The 21226-nt window shown below is 44.7% G+C and overlaps 1 protein-coding gene across 16 annotated transcripts in view; it reads right to left on the bottom strand.

The window, feature by feature from the left end:
* SV2B (synaptic vesicle glycoprotein 2B) overlaps positions 1–21226 on the bottom strand; it is a 173548-nt gene that overhangs the window by 142358 nt on the left and 9964 nt on the right. For 4 of the 16 annotated variants that reach the window (XM_072737226.1, XM_072737218.1, XM_072737223.1 and 1 more), the window contains one exon: positions 7715–7762. The exons of the other annotated variants lie outside the window; for them this stretch is intronic. The gene's annotated coding sequence lies outside the window, so the exon portion shown is untranslated. The remainder of the gene's footprint in view (positions 1–7714; positions 7763–21226) is intronic. 16 annotated transcript variants of the gene reach the window in all.

Here is a 21226-nt window from a genome sequence, read left to right on the forward strand (position 1 = left end):
CACATAAATTACTGGTCATGGGAGGAAGCTACAACTATAGAGGTTTTCTCATTCTCCAGGAAGGTAGAGGCTCAGAGCATGTCCTCTCTCATAATGGTCAGAGACAGGGGTTCTAGGAACAAGCAGACCTGGGTCATAATCCAGCTTTCATAAATGCTGTCCATGCGAGATTTAGCAAAATAATCATTGCAAACCCATTTTCATCTCTAAAACTGGGACACCCACTTCACAGAGATAAGTACCTAAAAGAGCCCCAGCCACATAGAAGGAGCTCAGCTAATGCTGGTTTTCTTTTACCATCACCTTCTCCCTGGTCTTCATGAAGAGGCAGTGTGGCCTAAGGGTTTTCAATTTTCATATCTGACAGACACAGTCTTAAATCCTCTTTCTGTCACTTGTCACTTCAGCTGTGGATGACTTTCCCTCACTGAGCTTTAGCTTTCTTATCCATGAAAAAAAAAATTGTCTTGCAGGGTTGCTATGAAGGTTAGTAATAAAGTGCCTTGAGGCATTTGTTCAAAGGAAGGTAGTTCTTCCTGATTCTCATTGCTCTTCCCCCTCCCCATCATGTAGGCTCCAACCCAGAAGCACCAAACCCCATGCACGGGAGGATCTAACATGGAGTGGGAAGATAGATGTTGACCATGGTATATGCTAAGAATTCTCAAAGGGGGAGACCTTGGCCCCATGAGTGTGAAAATCATTTCTTGAATGGGGAAAAATTTGGCTCTGTGAGGTGAAGGGGACCCTAGGTATACAATGGTTTGTGGCTCCTTAAAGGGCCATGATACATAAATAGAAACATGGAGCATCTGTGGTATTAAAATTTCATAAGGAGGGAATCATTGGCAATTAGTGGGGGGAAATGTCTGAAAAGCCTCCTGAGGGCTAATAATGAAAAAAAATGTTGAGAAACACCACTATATAGAGATAAGAAACACCTGGGGAGAAGAGGAAAGAGCTGACCAAAAGAGCAACACCCCAATCTGGGTTACCAAGAGTACAAGATGTGGGGGAGGGGCAGAGAGTAGGTGGAGTTCAGGAATCCTATACATGATTTTGGTGTAGATGGTTTTTATTGTTGCTGTCTTTTTTAAAAAATCAAGTCTATGTTCTATTTTTAAATAGATTTCGTTTGTTTGTTTGTTTGTTTGTTTGTTTAAGAGAGAGAGAAAGAGCACATGAGTGCAAGCAAAGAGAGGGGTAAAGGAGAGGGAGAAAAAGAGAATTTCAAGTAGACTCCATGCTGAGCACAGAGCCCTATCCGGGGCTGGATCTCACAAGTCTGAGATCATGAACTGATGCAAAACCAAAACTCAATGCTTAATCAATTGATCCATCCAGGTGCTCTGAGTCTCTGTGTTTTTTAAACTAAAAAGAAGAAAGAGCTAATATGTATTGAACACCTATGTGTTAGGAATTGTGCTGGGTGTATTAGCTATATTACTCCCATGTGATCATGAAGAGTAAGCTTCGGTTTAACAGATGGGAAAACTAAGGTCCCTTGAAGTTAAGCATACAGTTCATCTGAAGCCCTTATTCCTTCAAGAGTGGTCATCATGCCAAATTGCTGTCACTTGTTGCTATGAAAGAGCGCCCACTTTTCACTCTGGTAAGTGTCCTGGGTCAGATAATAAATAATCACCCTACATCACAGCTGCATTATTGCACTGTCTCTCCCTCCAGATATTTCCATAATGAGGGCTAGAATCAGAGTAATCCTGGATAGCCTTGTGCAGCAACATCCTCATCAGAGGAGGCAAGGAAGTTCCTGGAGGAGAAGAGGCTGAGCAGTGGCAAGAAAAGTGGAGAGTTATGAGAGGACTCCCATGTTCAGAAATCACAGCCCGCCTCAGTTTTGGAAAGATGCTGCACAAAGCTCCAATGCATGGATGTGGACCTTTGGGAGCTCAGAGAAAAGCAAAACTGCATGTGTGGTCACCATGGAAGCATGTGGCAGCTTTTCTAGCATCTGGAAGTCGGCATACTTTACAGCCACACCTACACGAATGCAAAGAAGCTCCAGCCAGGGTCTGGTCACCACGGTGCCAGTCCTGCCCAGGGATACCACAGCCTGGGGCTGGAAACAGGGAAGGTTTGGATTTATAGGCTCCTGGACAGTGGATGCGAGCCCTGCCACCTGCCTGCCCAGGGTGTCGTCTGCAGATCCGCACTGGGCTCCGCAAAATAACATCTGTAGGTTCAAGCAGGAAGTCGAGGCTGCTAGAGACATTCTAATTGTGCCTGAGTCTGAATAATTTAACACTCCCTCCAAAATAGACTATCATTAGAATTTGTCAATTCCTGTGCATTTGAGCAGGCAGTATCCAAAAAAGAAAAAAGAGACAGAGAGAGAGAAAGGGAGGAAAAGTTCCCACACATATTGCCTGAGAGCAGTGCAGCAGGAGGGCAGCAGTCGAATAGGGTTGGTCTCCTTTCTACGGTCAAAGTCCTGTGCTTACTGATGCATCTGGCCCAAAAGCAAAAGCTACTCCTTCATGCCCATTTAGTTCCAAAACCAAGTCTGCACTGCATGCACAGAATGTCAAAAAAAAAAAAATGCCTTTTCTTACATGGTCACAGATGTCCATTTCCGCCTTCACCATTTACTCTGTATATGACCATATTCAAGTCCTTTAACTTTTCTGGCCCTCAGTTTCTCCATCAGCAAAATGTGAATAAAAGTGTAGCCTTCCTCACAGGGTTTGAGTGATTCATTTTGTGTTTTTTTTTTTTAAGATTTACTTATTTGAGAGAGACAGAGAGAGAAAGAGTGTGTGTGTGTGTGTGTGTGTGTGTGTGCATGAGCAGGAGGAGGGGCAGAGAGAGAAAACACCAAGCAGACTCCAGACTGAGCGTGGAGCCCTAGGCAAGGCTTGATCCCATGACCTTGAAAGCATGACCTGAGCTGATGTTCCATCAGCTGAGCCACTCAGGCACCCCCCTCACTGAGCCAATGCGGATGATGGGAAAGGTCTCCCAGACTGTGGCACATAACAGATCCCAGTGTTCTTTGGTCTCCCAGTTCCCATTATGCACTGACTGTATGTGAAATGCTGACGGTTCCAGGAGATACCACAGACAGGCACCGTTGCCAGCAGAAACCCATTCTCTCTTTTTCCCATTGCTTATGCTGCCAAACACTCAGTGTAAAAGAAAATCAACAACAGTGAAATAAAAAACAAACTACACGTATCCATACACACACACATAATATGTGTAGACACACACACACACACACACACACACACACGTACTCATCTGCTCAACCTCCAAGGCAGATGCTCAAATCAGCTGAGCCCCTGTCCTGTTTGTCAGTGGCTGGAGAGCCCATAGTAAGTGCCTCATCTTAACCCCCCCCCCCCCCCGCGGGGCTGATTCAAGCCTTTCTCAAGAATCCCACCCCACTCCCTGAACTGCCACTCTTACTTCCTGACCACACCCCCAGATCCATAAATGCTGTCACCTTCACTCACAGTGCCTCCCGCGTCCAACCATCCCCATCTCCCCCTCTCCATGCCTGCTTTTCAGCACCACCACCACCCTGTTTCTAAAGCTCACCTCCCCCTGGGCTCAGCCTTGCTGCTCCCATTTGTTCCTAAACTTGGCTCCATCCCGCACCTCTTCCTTCTGCATCTCTAAGCTCCTTACACGCTCCCTTTTTCCACCCCGTAAAGACACGCAGATATCACACTATCTGAAAACATTTCTCTCTGCTCCCTTTCCCATCACCTCAATCTGTATCCTGTCCTTCCTTTTGAGACAGGGAAGCTGAAGGGGCTCCATTTTAGAAAGGCTCCACATCTGCTGTTTCCATATCTGCTCTGTTTCTCCAGGCCTCCAGTTCTGAACAAGCCAAAGAACCTTGAAGTTCCCACTTCAAGGGGGAAGCAAGAGAATTAATCATTCTCTGAGTTTTGTCCTAGGCCCCAAACACCTGATAACACCTAAGAAAATCCAGGTCCCAAACATGTCACAGGACATTAGCTTCAAATAAACCTTGGTTGACGCTGGCATCCATACTTGTACTTTTAATAATTTATGGGATAATACCTATTGTTCCCCTGATGATTGCATTTGACTGGACCCCACCTTGGATTCCTTTTCTTTTTTTTTATTTTTTTTTTAAGATTTATTTATTTATTCATTCAGAGAGAGCGAGAGAGAGGCAGAGACACAGGCAGAGGGAGAAGCAGGCTCCATGCAGGGAGCCCCTCATGGGACTCGATCCCGGGTCTCCAGGATCACACCCTGGGCTGCAGGTGGTGCCAAACCGCTGCGCCACCGGGGCTGCCCTCCTTTTCTAACATAAACCCCTAGCCCAAGAAATGATGAGAGTCATTCTTCTCTCCTTTCTGAGTCCCCCGGACACTTCCTCGGCTATTCTCTATCACTCATGCTACTCAGTAAATTTATTCTGTGTGTACTTTCTCCGGCTCACATTTGATTCCTATCCGGCACGAAGCAGACCCTCTTGGCTGGTCCTGTGGGAGCCTGGGTCCTCAGACCCAGCCAGCCTGCATCACTTTCACCACCAAATACTTTGAGGAATGTCTGGATTCACTGGCCTGTGTCCTGCCTGCCCCCCCGCCCCGCCCCGTTAACTGCTGGTCACTCTTGGTCTTGTTTTCACTGCTGTGCTGGCAGTGCATCTTCCAGGCTCACCAGGATGCGCTGATTACCATCCAGGCACCTCCTTCAGGTCCCTCTCCTTCCGGACCCCCTTCTTGATCATCTCTCTCTTGCGCTGGGATCCATGAACCCTGCTCTTTCCTGACTCTCCTGATTTCTTCCCTGAATGCTTTTTCTCTCTCTCTTGTTCTCTGTTCCTTATCCTCCACTTCCAGCTTAAACGGAAATATTCTCTATGGTGCTCTGCACAACACATCTCTCTCTTGCCTCTACCATCTCTCTGGAAGATTGCTGCCATTTCTACCACATAACTCAACCTTGGCCCTACCCCTGAATTTGCAATGTGCTCATGCACCTGCCCATGCAGATGTACCCAGCCCCTGAAGTGCCCCCATGTGGAATCAGTACTCCTCCAACACTGCTCTATCCTCCCTCCCAGCTGCCCTGACCTGGGAACCTCAGCCCCACTTCCTTCCTCCTACACCTGCCAAGTCCCAGGCATCTAATCAGTCATCATTAGCTTCTCCTTTCCCTCCCCTACTGCTGTCCAGGTGCAGGCAGGGGCACATCCTCGACCTGCATGCACAATAACTGCCCAAATGGCCCCAAAATGACAGTCTCCCATCTTCCCAAGGAGTCATCTCCTATTAACATGCACTCCCCTTGCTGAGCCATGCCAAGTACCAGTCACTAGCAAAGTGCTCTAACAGTTTGGCACACTGAACTCTCTCAAGCCCCCTACATGGGTACTATTCTCCTCTCCATTTTACAGAAGACGAAGCAGAAGCTCAGGAAAATCATACTCTCGGGCACACAATTAGTAAATGGCAGGGCTCAGAGTCTAACCAGGGAGCAGGCCAAAAAACACAAAGTCATACTGCCTCCAACCACAGACCAGATCAGACTAAAAAAAAATAAAATAAATCCCTTCTAAAGAAGCCAGGGCTGCCTACTGCCCAGCAACTTCCCAGCATAGCCCTTAAGGCCCTCCCGGGCAGCTGTCACCCACACTAGGCTCATCGTGCTGGACACCTACATGTTACTTCCACTTGGGTTCCATCCACCTTTGCGGCCACATCTGTGCACTCAGACCACATTCTAGTTCTGGGCTTTTCCCAAACATACTACACCTTTGCTGGCTTTGCCTTCTTTCTTGGTTCAGCCACAATGCCACAGTGCCTCCCCTAATTCAATCTACTCTAGCTGATGTGATGGTCAATTGCATATCTATTTTGCCAATTAGACTCTAATTATTTTGAGGGCAGATACCCCCAACAGACTCAGTTCTGGATGTGTTGTGTATCTACCCCAGGACATTTTTAATATTTGTGATGTGCCCCGCTGCCAGGGATCTCACATACCAACTTCCTCTGTGATTATTTGACCCTGTCTAGAAAGCAGCAGGACAAGAGACTGGTACACGGGGGCATGAGGATCTTGTATTCAGTCAGGTGGCGGGGGATTGAGAGTCTGGGGGATTCCAGACCCTGTATTGCTATCTGGTCCACTCACTTGCTCTGATACATGCAGAGAAATCCTTGCTTACAAGCTGCAAAGTTCATTTTTAAGGAAAGAACAGAACAGCTTTTGCGTTCTGACACCTCCACCCGCTCGCACATCCCACTTCCTAGGAGAACAGCCTCTGAGGCTGGCTGGCCGTGGGAGGGGTGAACTGCTCCTGGGAGGGGCTGACAACCTCTGTGAGAGATCAAGAAGGGCTGGTGATGGGATGTGTCTCAGGCGGGTGGTGCTGCAGTTTCTGCATGATCTCAAGTTTGGTTTGAGCCCTTGGGATGAATCTGAGAAAGAGAAGAATGCTCTCCATTTCTCTGCACAAATACCTAGGGGGTGTTTTTCTGTGCAGAGCCCCAAATGTCATTATTCACAACCTCTTCCAAGCCTCCTTCTAGTCCACAAAACACATGCCACGTTAAGGTTTATAAGAGAAAAAGAAAAGAAAAGCTCAAAGAACTATTCCTGAACCTCCTTAGCTTGGCAGAACTAGCACGGAAATCCTGGTGAACCCCTGGATCTATTTATATACCCCCAATATGCAGTGACTAAAACTTGAACTCCACCCATAAAGGCATTGTGCCAGAGCCCAGTAGAACACTCAGCTTCTCCTTCCCCTCCACAACCCCACATCCTCATGGGCATTTCAGCTCCCTATGCCCCCCTACTCCCTCTGGGCTGTCCCTGGGCCCATTCTGTGTCTGTTATGCCTCTGGAGTATTTTCTTTCTATTCAGAAGCTATTTGTTCCATAGAAAAAAGCTTTTCTTTCCCAAAATCAGGACAGGTGGACATTGTGCTTTATCAGCCCCTACTGAGCCTTTCTGCCAGAGGATGCAAGAAAAGCTGGCTGGACAGTGCTTTCTGTGTGGGTTTGGAGAATAAAATATCTTCCCAGCAGCCTTGAACAGGGGGCACCGGGTAATAAGCTCATTCTAGAATGGCCACACAAAGGATCAGTTTCCAGGCTGGCCTCTGTCCATTAATTAATTACATCCCAGAATGTTTAAATCCATTTTCCACACTCCCCACCACACTCATCCACACTTTGCTCTTTTCTCTAAAGGTATTGCTAAGGACTGAGGGGAAGGAAGGGTAGAGAACATCTCATGAGCATCTGCCATGAGCCTAGCTCAGAGCCCAACACTTGACATTCATTCAGTCCTCACAAGGACTTCCCAAGGTAGCTACAGTTATTATCCCATCGTATAGAAGAAAAAAAAATGAGGCAAGCTCACAGAGGTCAGGTAACTGGCCCAGCATCACACACTAGGGATGAACAGCTAGGATTTTGGTTGGAATCTTTCAACTGCAACATCCGTGCTGTGTGACCTACAAGACAGATCACCAAGCTGAACTGTTCAACTGAACTCCTTAATTTTTTTTATTGGAGTTCAATTTGCCAACATATAGCATAACACCCAGTGCTCATCCCATCAAGTGCCCCCCTCAGTGCCTGTCACCCAGTCACCCCCACCCCCCGCCCACCTCCCTTTCCACCACCCCTTGTTTGTTTCCCAGAGTTAGGAGTCTCTCGTGTCAACTGAACTCCTTTAGAAAAAAAGCCATACCTTAGACATCTCCATACTCCCCACAGCACTCACCAGAGGAAAGGCCTTCTGTAAGTGATAAAAGAATGAATGAATAATTAGTGAATGAATAAATGAATGAATGAATTTAATGAAATAAAAGATTTTCCTGCTTCCTTTTCGAGGTGATTTGTAACCTGGTTTGTTGGCTCAGTTTTATGAGAAAGTGCAGAGTGACACCAGCAACTGAGGAATGTTGGCTTTTGAAGCAGACAAAGCAATCCCCAGCACGCCACAACACCTGTATGCCTTCTTTCTACATTCCCACCACCTGGTTGGGAAACTGTATTCCTTCTCATGATTCTCTACTTATTTGTCTCACAGAAATAAATCTCAGCATCCCTATCTGTTAAATCTGGGTTGGAAAGGAAGCATGGTATAATGAAAAGGATAGCGCTGCTCGCCAGAATAGGTTCCAAACCCACAAAACTACTCAACTTCCATGAACCTCAGTTTCCTTGATGTTCATGTGGGATATGAATGCCCTCCTCCATGCCTCACCACGAAGGGAGGACAACTTCAAAAAGCAGAGTATATGCAGTGACAAAGGGGACGAGCTGACCACCATCCAAGAGTTCTCCCAAAGGGGTATGTATTATCTCGGTAAGGATAATGATGGTAGACAGAGTAATGGCTCCTAATCCCTGGAACCTGTGCAGATGTTATTTTACATGGTAAAAGGGATTTGCAGGTGTGATTCAATTAAGCATCTCGAGATGGAGGGACCACCCTGGGTTATCTGCATGGACCCACTGCAAGAATCCCAAGGATTCTCATAACTAACAGAGGAAGGCAGGGGTTGTCAGAGTCAGGAGAAATTTGAAAATACTAAGCTGCTGGTTTTGAACATGGAGAAAGGAGCCACAAGCCTAGGAATGCAGTTGGCCTCAAGAAATTGGAAAAGGCAAGGGAACAGATTCTCTCTTGGAGCCTCGGAAAGAACGCAGTCCTGCTGACGCCTTCATGTTAGCCCCGTGAGACCCATTTCAACCTCCGATCTCCAGAACTGTAGGACCATAAATGTGTATGGTTTTAAGTCACTGAGTGTGTGGTCATTTGCTACAGCAGCCATGGAAAACAATCCTGAGATCTAGCCCCCACCCTAAATCAGGTTTCATCAACCCTAAAACATGAGTCCCTCTGAGATATCAACCAGAATGCTACATTACTTATCTACAGAGAGGTCGATCTGTAAAACAGGACCCTCAGCTTGGCACAACTAGCATTCCGCTCCCCCATTAGGCAGACCAGCATGGAGAGGCTATCTGGAAGGACGCTGAAGAACACAGAATCGTAGCAAGCACAGGCAGATGAGCCACCCGGCTGCAGTCTCCAGCTCAGAACCTGTTGCATTCATGCCCACAGTAGAAGCAGCCCTGCCAAGGGAACCCTCCTACCTGAGCCTCTTGGCTACAGTGCCCTCTATCTTGGGCAGTATTTAGAAGGCACCTGTCAACACCACCTTCTGCACAGCTCCTCTTGCTCCGCATACTCAGCTGACCAACACCTCTTCAAAGTGTTAGATGAGCTTTCTTTAGTTTGGTGACCATTAAATAGGTAATACATTTAAAGCACTGAGAACACAGAAAGCATGCAACAAATATCTGTTATTGTCATCATGAATCTATTCAATTCAGTTGTGTCTGTGTAGTATGACTTCACAGAAGCCTCTGATCTCTCTGAGGGCCTGAAAATGTTTTGCACAGGGAGGGCACATGTGTTCCCACCCGCACATGCTTGCTGGGTTTGGCACCCACGGGAGGGTTCTCGGTCCCTGAGGGAGGGGTTGCCCTTAGCCTCACAGCATCCCCGCCCCCAGTTCTGCTTAGAAAGTCAGGCTTTGTAGCCTGCGGAGGAAATACCGCTGGTGCTGCAGCTACGAGAAGCTGCAAAATCGCAAATGACAGATTCGTGACATCCCTAAGGGAATAAATAGGGAGAACAGATGGAGAGACGAGGCGGGGAGATTTCATTTAAATCTTAATAACGTTTTGATAATTTAATGGATGTGGTGAGAAAAGAATAGCAAACCAGTGCCAGCGAGCCAAAACAGTTTGCCCACCCTGGTGTTACCCCAAGGTGATCTGCCCAGAATGAGGCTACATGGAGGGATCATTTCCTCAGGGATGTTAAGAATCTTCCCTGAACTGGCAAAGCTAAACACATCATGATGGAGAGACATTCAGGGCAACACAATGCACCCGCCTGCCCTAAGCATTTCTTCAGGGCAGGCCTCGGGGCCACAGTTCTCCATGCAATCCAGGTGATTTCCAGGTGAAAGGGGATCTTTTAAAAAATATTTTTTATTTATTTGACAGAGAGATAGCACAAGCAGGGGGAGCAGCAGGCAGAAAGAGAGGGAGCCCCCATGAGAAAGGAGCCCAAAGCAGGGTTCAATCCCAGGACCCTGGGATTATGACCCAAGCTGAAGGTAGACTGTCAACCGACTAAACCACCTAGGCATCTCCAGGTGAAGAGGGAACTTATAGACATGCAGGGGACACAGATCAAGTGTGCTCAGAGCTCAGGTTTACATCCCCTAGAAATGGCCTATCTACAAATTCAGCCTTCTCACAAATCACCTCTCCCTGCTCATCTCTGGAGACCTTGTGAAGACAGATCCAGTAGAGAGAAAAGAACACTACACAAGTTGTCCAAAGACCTGGATCACAACTCTATCAAGTACCAACCATGGGACTCAGGCCGGTGGGTAGGTGAGGGGTGACTTAGTTTCCCTGTAAAGAGGAAAGAAGACTTCCTACCTTCAAGGAATTTGTTACACAGAGTAAATGAGGTCTACTCTTCAGAAAATGGTAGGCAAGTAACTGGCATTCAACAAATGCACACCCCCCTTTCATTTCTGTCCCACAAATAGCACAGTGTACACAGGGGCGCATGAGCATTTACTGCATGGATCTTGACTTTTGAGGTTATTCCTCGAGAAGCAAATGCAGGATTTATGGTTTTATGCCCCACCCACACTGTCTCGTCCTCAAGCCCTTATTTAAATAGATGTCTTGGAAAGTGTAGGACTGACAACAGACGAAAGGTTAGAGAAGATGAGCCCCAGATGTAAAATATCCTAACTGGAACATCCAGTTTTGTTAAATCACTGAGAGATGAAACAAGCAACTAGGAGCAGCAAAAAGGATAGAGAAGGAGCCAGAACTGGGGAGTGCCAGCTCTGCAGCAAGTGTGCTGGCAGAGAACAAGCAGGGGACTGGTGTCCAAATGGCTCACGATGCGTGAGGATGGGGCAGAGTAAACCCAGCAGGAAAAAGCTTAGTGATTAAAGATGATTCAGAGAAACCAACCCCAGGTACTCTTGCTTTCCTGACTGAGTCCCCAGAAAAGATGTCTGAGGACCCCATTTATGAGCATCACCACCTAATTTTTGATAGAGGGGAAGGAAGGCACCAACGATAAACACCCACTCTGAATCAAGTTCTATGTGCATCTTATCTGCATCCACAACATCTATGGTCTAACGGGACATATGTCAATGAGATAATAGGTTCATAGCGCTTGACATAATGGGTTTACCAAACAGAGACTGTCTAGCACATATTGGGAATATAGTCTTTGTAGTAAGACTCCTGGAGTCAATGGGCAAGATTGCATTAAAAATACAATTGATAATAGGGGATCCTGGGTGGTATAGTCAGTTAAGCATCTGACTCTTGGTTTCGGATCAGGTCATGATCTCAGGTCATGGAGCCCTAAGTCAGGCTTTGCATTTTCTCTCCCTCTCCCCCTCCTGATTGTGGTCACTATCTCTCTCTAAAACAGATAAACAAATCATTTCAAAAATACATTATTGATATAAATAGACACTTTCTTGAGGTGGGTGTGGAAGGTAAGGGAGTAACAAAGAGGAACAAATTCCCTGATTAGAATGAGGACCCACCTAGTTCAAGAGACAGGATGTTCTGATCTCATTTGCTACTATTTCTACACCAACCCCTTCCTCTTCCTTTCCAGCTAGGGAGTGCCCTGTTTGATTTGCCTGGTTGTGGAGTCCATCTTCAGAAAGAAAAGAACAAATATAAAAAGGTACAAATTATGAGAGAATATAATAGGCATGAAAGACAAAGAAACAAAATTCTACCCAAGAATTATGGATGACTCCAGAAGGAAAATAAAAATGGTAGAAACCAAAATAAATAATAATATGAAGATGTACTTTATCACTGGGTCATAACCTTTGGCTGCACATGGGGGTCACTTTATTTTAAAAAGTCAATTTCCCAGCCCATCTCTAGTTTTGAGCTTTCCGAACTCAAATTTCCTGAGACACGACATTTAGGAAGTTTTATTTTTTTAAATAAATTCTTAAGCTGATTCTGATGTACATAGCACTAGGTGAAAACTTGCCTAAAGTGACAAAACAAAAATTATAATGTTCACTGACTAGTTCTCTGCCACTTCAATTTGCAGAAATCTTAAGGAAATGATTCTATTGTAGAGGTTAACAGCTCAAGCTTCAGAATCAGAAAGTTCTGAGTGGGTGCCATGGCTCCACCATTTGCCATCTGAATCATCTTGGGTAAGTTGGAAGGATTAAATGAGATACTGAATTTAAAGAACCCAAAGCCTGGAACATATTAAATTCTCAAAAGGGTCAGTTTCTATTATCTTATCATGATGGTTTTAAAATGCAAAGCTTTATAAGGAGACTGAAAATAAACATTGTAAATAAAGAAACTTATCATGTTCTGTACCACCAATTCTCACTGAATTAGTTTGTAATGTAACTACATAAATATAAATGTAAACTGTAATGAAATTAAATTGTAATTTCTACCCAAATTCCAACAGGGTTTTTTTTTTAACTTGACAACATGATTCAGCAATTAATTTGGAACAATAAATGGGTGAAAATAGCAAAAAACATTTTAAAAGAATGAAGAGGGACTTGTACTGCTAGATATTAAAACATAACATAAAGCTAAAATAATTACATTAGTTTGAGCACAAGAGGCAGAGAGGAAAAAAAAAAAAACCAAGAGGCAGAGAGATCCAATGGAACAATATATATGGTAGCTTTTCAATTCACTGAGGAGAGGAAGAGTATTCATTAAGTACATATGAAAAAACTAATTAACAACAGGAAGTAGACCAAAATAAGGATAGATCCCTACCTCACACCAGAAGTCATAATAAAGTCCAAACGATGAATACTGTATCACATTTAAAATCAAAATAATAAAAACAGTTAAGATTTACAGATGAATACTTTTCTAAGTTGGGGGGGGAGACTAAGCATGAAATGAAAGAGATCTTAACTGAAAATACTGGTAATATTAGTCTAGAAAACTAGATTCTACGTGGCAAAAAAGACCACATAAATACAAAGTAAAAGGCAAATAGACCAAGGAAACATTTACATAAATTGTAAGTCACTGACTTAATATCCTCAATATACACAGAGCTCTTACTGACAGATAATAGAAAACAACATACTCAGTCTGAAATGGCATAGGGCATGGAAAGACAGTGCTTAGTCAGTAAAAGTACTGAATCACATCTGCTATCAAATAAATGAAAAATAAAATAAGATATCTTCTCAATTAACAAATTGACAGTGTTTGATTTTTCTCTTAAAAATAATACTTCAAGCAAGGATGCATTGGGGAGGCACTCATACATTGTTGGTTGTAGGATAAATTAGAACAAACTTTGCAGCTAGCCGACTGGCAGCACAAATAAAGAGCTTTACGGTGTATAAGTCTTACTATTTTCTAAATCTTATTCAATAACGAGTACCACTTTTCTAATCAGAAAAAAAAAAAAGTAAGTATAATGGAATAAGGACTACCTGGTTGGCAAAGTTGAATACTCACTAATTTCACCAGTAGATTTGGGTAATCTCAACTTTCCTTGCAAACATAAGGCTTGAAATAAGCTTCACTTCATATATTACATTAGTTTACAACCAGAGCCATAAGTGGGATTTGTCACTTGCTGAATTCAGGCTGATCAGTAAGCAGCCCAAATCTAAGCATGAGAACAAATGAATTGCTAATCATAGCTTTGTACTTGCATCTCAAATGACAACCTTCGACACAGCTTACCTTTCCTCATCCACTTTAGCCACTAATCTCCCCCTGAAAGCTAAAAGACGATCAAACTAGTAGAAGATTTATCTTTAAAAAATAGCTCTTACTGTTGAGAAAAGCTTGTTCCCTCAGAAATGCCAACCTTTTACTCCTTGCAAAGATAGGTTCCCTACCAGGATTTTTTAAATGTATTTTGGACCCTACCTAATTCTCAAAAGTGAAGCAACTTGGTAGAGCCTCCTGCAGAGAATTCCATCTGCTGCCGGCCAGACAGAAGCTAGAGATTAGGAGTAAAAGCCAGGAACCCCAAGCGGATCAGCCAGAGTGCCCACACCCCCAGACCTGGCCGCCATGCAGAGAGAACTCATTAGACAATGCATAAAATTTGTAAAGCTCCAAACTGAACTGAAGGAGCTCTAAATAGGAGTCAGAAGTGGAGAAAGGAAGCAAACTAATTTTGTTCATTCAAACTAGAATGTGAGTGAAGCATAAAAGCAGCAACAATGGTGATGATGCTGATGAAGATGATGATGACGATTATAGGAACTCTTTCTCCCTGGCATTACTCTGGTTTGCACTGGCTCTTCTGATGCCAGTGGCTCCTGTGTGTGCAGTTTTCTTCGGGCAAAGTGTTCAGCCTCACTTCAGTCTCCGTCAGCACTGTGGAGCCTCAGAGAGAGGCAGCCAAGTCCCACCTCAAAGCCACCAGTTGTCCTTGCATCTGGCCACTTCTTCAGGTAGATTTCTCTTTGGTGCAGGATTCAGCATCATAATTCAGCTGCTACTTGGACAGCTCTGGGGCTTCTGCTTCTCTTCTGAATTTATATGCTCCCTCCCATGGAGCCTTCTGCACCTTCCTGAGCCCCTAATGAATGTATTGGAAAAATGTTCTTACTTCCCTTGGCACTATGGGAAAGATGGCACATCCATCTTTCCCTGCTAGCATAGGCTACTCCATGAAGCCTCCTGTTTGCCAACATTTCCAGGCTAGAAGTAGGCACCAGCTGGCACATCAAGCCCTCAAAAGAAGTCTTTTGTACAGCCTGTTCCAGTCCATTAATACCCTAGGGGGTTGGAATGTGGCTGGTTAACTGGTCAGCAAACACTCAGCCAGGGTGCAGGTTGTCTTATCTCCCCTCCTGGCAAAATCTCATCTCCACAAGGGAGTTTCTCAAACCCCCTTCACTTGACTTTGTGGAGAGTGAAAAGTCTCACTTTCTTTTTTTTTTTTTTTAAGACTTATTTATTTATCTTAGAGAGAGGGAGAATGAGAGTGAATTGGCACCGATCGAGGGAAAGGGAAAAGGAAAGAACCCCAAGCAGACTCTGCACTGAGCATGGAGCCTGATGTGGAGCTGGATCCCATGACCCTGCGATAAGACCCGAGCCAAAGCCAAGAGTCAGACATTTAACTGGACTGTGCTACCTGGGGGTCCCTAAAAGTCACTTTCAAGCAAGAACTTTATATACCTATGATTCCAAAGATTCTACCTTCTGTTTCCATCTCTATATTTATATAGACCCTGGACTTATAGTTGAGGGCTCCAAGGCCAGTTTTGATATCTCCTAGAAAGTCACGAGGGACCCCAGCTATCCATGCCTCACTTTATTTTTTAAAAAGATTTACTTATTTATTTAATCTCTATACCCAATGTGGGGCTGAAAACTCACAATCCCAAGATCAAGAGTCATATGCTCCATTGACTGAGCCAGCCAGGCACCCCTGTGGCTCACTTTAAAAAGTAGAGTGCCTAAGAATTCTTAGTTTCAGATTCTCTTCTGTGTGCCCATTTGGAAATGATAGAAAAATCTCACTCAACAACCTGCTACTGAGCTAACTTGCTTTGGTATATCAAATCATTATTCCCAATTCTCCTCCCTCCTGTAATCATAATCTGCATTCTTAGCCATGTAACACTGCAGTATTTTCCACTGTGAGAGAAGGAGTATATTTCCCACCTCATTGATTGTTGGGCTTAGCCATGTGATTTGCTTTGGCCAATGAAATGTTAGCAAACATGATGAGTACAGAGGCTTTAAATGTGCCTGTACAGTTTGGCATCCTTCATATCCTTTTATCATTTGCCATGAGAAGAACATGTCCCTAGTAGATGCTAGTAGCCTCCTGAGAGGTGGATTGAATCTGACCTGCAGCATGAAGGCGAGCCATCCCAGTTGATAAGCCAACTCATGAATAAGATAAATAAGGTTTGTTGTATGAGTCACTGAGCTATCTGGGGCTGCCTGTTATGAAGCATTATCATTAGTCAGCAGGAATAGCTGACTAATATGCTTGTGATATAGCCAACATTGTGCTGAACCCTGTATTATCTCATTCAATTTCTTTCTCTTAAGAACTGTATGAGACAGAGCACTATGAATATTTCTCTTGTTTTACAGCTAAGGAAAGTAAGGCACAGAGGACTGAAGCACAATTCGTAAGTAAAGGAGATAAGATTCAAATGCAGTAATCTGACTCCAGAGCCTAACCGCCACGGAACATAAAACAGAAAGAGAGAAAAGTGTAAGCTCTGTGCGCTTCCAAGTCTGTACTCTGGTTGCCAACCTTGGGCTCAAAGCCACAGTGGCTGCTTGTGAGCTCCCTATCAGCCATCAGTGCAGGTCCGACCAGATCCCCCGGGGCCAGGGCAGTTTTTCTAACTCTGTCAGTGCATGCAAAGAGAACGAGACAGGCTTCCCTTCCAGAATGCATGACCCTTTGCTGAACTTTGAGGAAGGGAAGTCCCATGGGGAATTCTAACCAAGGAACAATCCCGCCTTTGTGAAGCACAGCTACCCCATGTTCTGCACGGGATTGTGGAGCACACCTCATTCTCTGCCTATTTTTGTTCTCTCTCTAAGCAAACATCTTCAGGATTTTTCTTTTGAAAATTATTACACACCTGCCAGCTGCTGGGATTGTACAAATAACCTGATAAGAGCAAAGCAATACGCTGTCCGGTGTTCAAACACCACCCAACAACAAAGCAGCCCTGGTGGCACTTCCCATTCACCCTGCAAACAGAAGCAGCCCAAACACAGGCCACCCACTCTCTCCTAGCCTCAGGGAGCAGGCAGTTTGATCCCAAGATGGATGTTTTTACTCATTGTCTTCCAAGATTTTCTATGCACACAAAGAATGCAGAGTCACATTCTTTGGCAGAACAATGTCATCGATGTGATTCAACAATGCACTTTCTTTAACTGAACTTAGTACCCCTGGTGAGCAGCAGTGGTGCCTACAGGTCTTCAAATTATGGACAAACTAGCCATTCAGAGGCACAGCTTATGTCTTCCTTGCTTACCACTAATCCCAGTGCCCAGCTCAGCAGGCGGCCAATAAATGCTCACTGAATAAATCAATGTAAAAAGGATTTAAGGGGGAAGGGGAATCCATCTTTGAATTTTGCACATTTTAATTCTTAACATGCAAGATTATGGCAAGCAAGGACATGGTTACGAAAACCGGAAGCCCTCTGAAGAGGAAGGAAAGATGGACATATAGCCAGATTCTCAAAGTCTTTGACACTCACCCACAAAGCTAATATTTAGGAATCCTTATGTCAGCAAGAGGGTGTATGGTGGCCATCTGTGGGGACTGTGGGGACCGTGGGGACTGCCTGGCCAGCAACCAGGTCTGCTTTTGTGACAGTCCTCAGTTTTCCTCTGAGAACCCTCCCTTCCCTCACTCCGTGTGCGATTTATAGCAAGGGTACCCTGGGGTATGGGCCAGCCAGATGTCCTTCATCTCAGAATTGGAATCTTGAGCCGAGTACGCAAAGCCAGAAAGTGGTTGGGGGGACTCAGCCCCATGGAGATTTCTAAGTAGCCCACCTGTTAGCAAGGAAGCAGGCTGGACTTTTCACAGACAGACTGGAGACTTCTCCAGAAAAATACCAAATTTCCATCAGCACTGGGGCTCTCCCACCGATCCACTATTTGACTCTCTCAGCTAAGCTACTTTTCCTGAACCCTTCATCAGAAACGAGCACAGAGCCAAGGAGATCTCCAGACTGGAAACGGTTCTGATCACAGATCCGCTACAGGAAATAATCAGTTACTTCCCCTGCCGGGCCTCGGTATCTCCCTCTACAGCACGAAGGGGTTGGAATAAATAACCACAAAGGAGCCTTGTGTGCTGGGTCAACAGAAATTGACCCCTGGAAGCCCTGGTTCTTGGCAACATAAAGCTCACATTGTCAGGGCCAGTGAGGCTTGGAGTTTAAAGCAGTTAATCCCCCGGCTGGATGACTCGGACAAAGAGGATTAACCCTCAAACGAGACAGTCATCATCCAAATATAGAGCAATCCCAAGCACACACAACAGAAATGGGAAGCACTCCCACCTTCTTTTGCAAATTCTTGTTTTCTAACCCTTTTGGTAAGCTGATAGATTAACCCTCCAGCACCCCAAGGTCAAGATGCTACACCTTCCCCATATTCTTCAAGAACCACGAACCTTTCTTGGTTCTGTAATCCAGGGCACTTCCCCTTTCAAAAAATCTTTTTAAAAAAATTATATGGGGCATAGAATGTACCACACCAAAACTGAATTTTAAGGTACACTATGGCCTGCAGGGGATTATGATGTGTCAGTATAGGCTCATCAGTGGTAACACGGGCACCACTCTGGTGGGGGAGGCTGCTAACAGTGGAGGCTCTGCATGTGTAGGGGCAGGTGCCCATGGAAACTTCTGTAACTTCCTCTCACCTCTGCTGTGAACCTAGAACTGCTCTATAAAAATAAAATCTTTTATTTTTTAAATTTTTAAAAGATTTTATTTATTTATTTGACACAGAGCGCACAAGCAGGTGGAGTAGCGGGCAGAGGAAGAGGGAGAACCACACTACCTGCTGAGCAGAGAACCTGACCTGGGGCTCAATCCCAGGACCTGAGCAAAAGAGGGTCATGACCTGAGCAAAAGGCAGACACTTAACTGACTGAGCCACTCAGGCACCCCAAATTAAATCTTTTTAAAAATGAATTCTACAAGATAGCCCCATCATTTTGCACAAGTCAGAAACAATGAGAGAAGGAAAGGGAAAATATGGAACTTTAGACTTTTCAGAGTATATATGTTCCTGGAATAGTCACCAGAGGGAACACTGATGTTTAACCCATACCGTTCTCTATACTGAAGGAGCTCTTCAAAAACAGATCACCCAATAGTCAACCCAGGGGGCAGCTTTTTAATCTTCATGTTGTCAAGAAACTCTCTTCTTGATCTTTCACAATGTGTTCCCATAAGCTTCTGAAAAAAACCAGTAAATTGCAATTCCAGGGTCTGTACTGGTGAAGGTGGGCGAACCACTGTAACAAATGAACTCTATGATGTCCGTTGGTGTTTTAATATAGGCAGAGTTTATTTCTTGCACATGAGACAGCCCCAGGCAGGATGGGGAAAGGGCCTGGAAGAGCTTGTGGAAGTTCACAGACCAGGGATCTGTCATTTGGCCACACCCACTTGCAAAGGAAGCTGGGAGATGTAGTTTGTGTGCACCAGAAGACAAGGAACCAGGTGTGTTTGATGAAGAGCTTTCCAGTCTCTGCCACAGGGTTCCAAAAACTGCATAATTAACAGTTATTTCTAAATAAAGAAAATAACTCAAAATTCCTACATAGCTTATGGGATTACAGGTGGGTTTCCCTCTTCTTTTCCCAATTTTCTAGATTATCAGTAATGTGGTTCTAATATACTTAAAATGGTGACAAGAAGGTGAAAGAGGGGAAACCTCTAACTAGTAACTCTTGGAGGAGTTATGGGTTGGAATCATGTAATCAGGCAACTGTCTCAGAAATAGTAACTCAAGCTTTTCCAAATGCGGGAAACTGAAAATTCTACTCCTTTTGTTCTGCACAACTGTGGTCTAAGGGCTTTTCTATATTTCTTAAATACTATCCATACTCTCTTGGGTCTTTCTGTACCTTAAAGCATCTCCAAGACATCAATCACAGTTTCCAAGGCTGCTATTTCTCTAATTGGATGGATGTCTGTGATAGAGCCCATATCAGACTTCTGATCCACTCAATTCACACAGAGCCAAGCCTTGTGTCCGTAGCATAGAACAGTTGAGCAGTTATCTCATTACTCAGAAGACCATTTTGCGGAGCCAAGACAATCAGCTCCTCTATGTATCTCAGTGGTTCCTGAGCTTTTTCCTCCTTGGCACACCTGATAATCTTTAGACAGCCCCCCACCCAAGAGATTCCAGTGGGTGTCCACAACACTTCCCAACAAACTTATCTTCCCCATCCCTCTCTCCTCATCTTCCACCCCCTGACTCAAACCACTTCACACGCCATGCTCTAGCCACACGTGCCTATCACTTCCTATTATTCCCAAATCAACCAAGCACTTGCGTGTCTGTATGTCATTCTGCAAACTATCTTTGCAGGAATCCCCTTCTTCCCCTCCCCCCCACCCCCCCGTCCCTCCACCACCATCTGGAAAACTCTTACCCATCCTTCAGGGTCCAATGAAGCAATATCCCTTCACCCACTCCAATAGCTTTCCTGGCCCCAGTATTCTTTCCTCACATAGCAACAGCAACTGCTTAGAGTTTGTGCTTCCACAAACATTCACTCAGTATATACCTCTGTGATATCACCTTCTCACTTTGGGCTCAAGGTATTAATCAATGAACTCCCCAATGGCATAGCCCAGGAACTGCAGCCCTTGTAGGACCAAGCCAACAGAGGAAACTCAGGCCCTATTCAAGTCATGGTCCTGCTTCCCTGATGAGACAGAGGTGTAGAGCCAAGAGTATGACCATGTGAGCTCACAGACCATGTGAGCTCTGAAGCAGGAAAAAGTGGTATGGAGATATTGTGAGCTGTGCAGACAAATCACTTGGGGATCTCAGTAAAATGCAGATTCTGTTTCAGCAGGTCTGGGGTAGAGCCTGAAATACTGTATTTCTAACAAGCTCCCAAGTGATGCTGCTGCTACTGGTTCAGGGCCCATACTTTGAGTGGCAGGGCCCTGGAGCTTGTTTTGGGACACATGATACACCTGGGACAAATCTCAAAGACCCCACTTCCAGAGGATGAAAAGTTCTAGACTGAGAAAACAGATACTCTTTCAATAAGAGAAAAATATAAGCAATGAAGCATAAAACATGGCAGTGGCTGGATAGACATCTACAGAAGAACATGATCTGGGTATGGGTCCACACCCAATGTTAGTATCCAGAATAAATGAAATCTGATTATGCAGAGGAAAACAAGCAGATTTCTCTCACCTCATCCTTAGGGAAGACAGGACATTGGTTTTAAAGTAATAGAAGAAACTCAGTTATGAGCCACAGAGCACTGAGTTAGGGCCCATTAACCATCAAGGACACTTGAAGTTTGACCCTTTCCAAAGTTAAATATCTCCACCTGCAGGTAAGTGATGACCCTGAGAACAAGCCTGCAGGAGGGCAGATGGACATA

The sequence above is a fragment of the Vulpes vulpes genome, chromosome 14, assembly GCF_048418805.1.
Source record: "Vulpes vulpes isolate BD-2025 chromosome 14, VulVul3, whole genome shotgun sequence".
NCBI lineage: Eukaryota > Metazoa > Chordata > Mammalia > Carnivora > Canidae > Vulpes > Vulpes vulpes.